The sequence below is a fragment of the Solanum tuberosum genome, unplaced genomic scaffold (genome assembly GCF_000226075.1).
Source record: "Solanum tuberosum cultivar DM 1-3 516 R44 unplaced genomic scaffold, SolTub_3.0 scf00001, whole genome shotgun sequence".
Lineage (NCBI taxonomy): Eukaryota > Viridiplantae > Streptophyta > Magnoliopsida > Solanales > Solanaceae > Solanum > Solanum tuberosum.
This window is the reverse complement of record NW_006238927.1, coordinates 162,215-164,554: the sequence shown is the minus strand read 5'-3', so window position 1 is coordinate 164,554 and position 2,340 is coordinate 162,215.

Below are 2,340 nucleotides of genomic sequence, written 5' to 3'. Positions count from 1 at the left end.
GTATCATGCTTCTACACATACAATCCTAAGACATGCCGGTTCAACAAAAATTAAACAGTCTCTTGGGGGAAAAGAACAGAGGCAAGAAAACCCCAAGAGAGGATTCATGAGTTGGGTTATTCAGACTTCACCCTATCACTCACAATCCATTTACCCCACCCCCAACAAAAATAGATGCTATTGTCCCCAATGCATACAAAAACAGTAAAATAAAATGGATTGGGTAAAGCAAACCTGTGGCGCAAAGCGCCGGTGAATCATCACCAAACAGGGGGGTCCGGTTTCCCGGAGCCCGCTGGAACAGTGGTGGTGGCACCCTCAGTAGTGCCCACATCTGCAATCATAGCACTCTCAGTAGTGCTCTCTATCAATCTCACTACACCATCAGTGGTGCTCACAACATCCCTCAAAACAGGCTGGACCTCTGCAACTGGGGCAGAGCTCGATGCCCCTGTAACTCTCTCACGCACCCTCTGCTGGCGCAACTCTTCGTCTACAATCGAAGCCCTCCTAGCCTCATTTTCCTGCCGACGCTGTCTCTTGTGAGCTTCCTCTTCCTCCGTGCGATGAGAACAATGGCGCTTGCCTTTTGCATGTGTTGGTGCAAGCCCCTCCTCGGCGGTCCCACTGAATAGGGCATCTAGCACTGTATCATCAGCCAGTGCAGTAGGAGCAGCCTGAGTCTCAACTAAAGGAGCGGCAAGAATGGCATCAACGTCAGTCCGGAGGCTGGCTAAGTCAGCCTGCAAAGCAGATAGATCTATGGCCGGGGCTGATCGCTTGAGGACTCGCAACTCAAAGGCATCAAGCCGCTTATTAATAGCCTGGACCTTCCGGTCTATCATCCCCTCCATCCTGCGCTTCATCCTAGCCTCGGACTCGGCTATCGACTTTTGCATCCACGGCTGGATGTGATGCAACAGTATGGCAATCTGAGCCTCTAACTACTATACTTTGGTCAACGGGACAACAGTAGCTCCTAATTGTGGTGTGGACTGGGAAAAGCTAGGAGCCATACTAGCTGCCTGAGATGAAGAGCCCGGGATAGTGTCGGCGTGGTCTGGGATAATGGGGTTACCGCCCTGTGCCTGCCCTACTGTGTCTGCAAGATCGGTACCCAAGGCAGGTACCTCAATCTGGGGCTCTCTGCGAGGTTCTGCCACATTTGCCTCATCTCGAATAAGGCCAATGTCCAATGCCCCTGTAGGGTGGACTAACTTGTCACAATGCCAGATCGGCACTCCAGAGTCCCTGCACAAATGAAAAATCAGACATGGGAAGGGGTAAGTAGTGGAGGTCCTAAAAGCCCTCTCGTGGATCTCTGCCAGCAGCATGCAGGAAAAGTCGATCTCTACTCCTGCTACCAATGCTGCAACCATCACCGCTCTGTCCCAAGTGACTTGATTGTCAGCTTTTGTAGGCGACACTCTGTTACGTACCAACAGCCAGAAGAACTTGGCCAAAAAATTTAATGTGGCCTTCCGGATGCCCAAATGCAGAGCGGCGACCCATTCCGCACACTCGCCATCTGCAGCAATGTACCTGGCCAACCATAGTAGAACAGCCTCTCGCTGCTCAGCGTTCCTCTGAAAAGCGCCACTCCGTACGATGTCCCAGCGGTAATCAAACTCTGAAGTGTTAAGGGACAAAGAGTGGCCCGTGGTAGGACCATAGAGAAAACGGCTAACGGTGGCGGGTGACATGTCCACCGTACAACCCCGGACCATAGTGGAAGTGAGAGGATCTTGGGCTAAGGACTTGGACCTTTTGGTAATTGAACCGCGGAGAATGGCGGCATATGAGGCGTAGAACTCTCGCACTATCTCCTCACTATACGTCCCTGGGTCTCGAGCCATCCAGTCACACTTGTGAAAGTTAAACAGCCGGTGGATGTCCGGGACAGTGTGGCTCCCTGTGAGGACTCTACGCTCCTCTATAATAAGTTGGGCCATTTTCTGTTTGTCATTGATTATCTTGGCATCCCGATATATTTGCCATTGGCCCTCTACGCACCATCTATTTGGCTCGACGGCTACTGGAGTGGGGTCATCATTCCATGGTACCGGTATGGACTCTGAGCTAGTTGCCTCATCAGCCGAGGCTGCTTGGTCATTCTCACCAGATTTTGTGGCTGATTTAGCACTAGACCCTGCAGCATGGTCAGGCTCAGAGCTTGAAGCATGGGCAGATTTGAGTAGGTGACCATCTTCTTGGGTGCCATCGTACCTGCGGGAACGATATTAGTGCAAACACTAACCATACGCAACAAAAAAAACATTTAGAATTGGTAACGACCCTCAATTAAGTCCACAGAAAAAAAAATTCAGACAGATGCTAAAG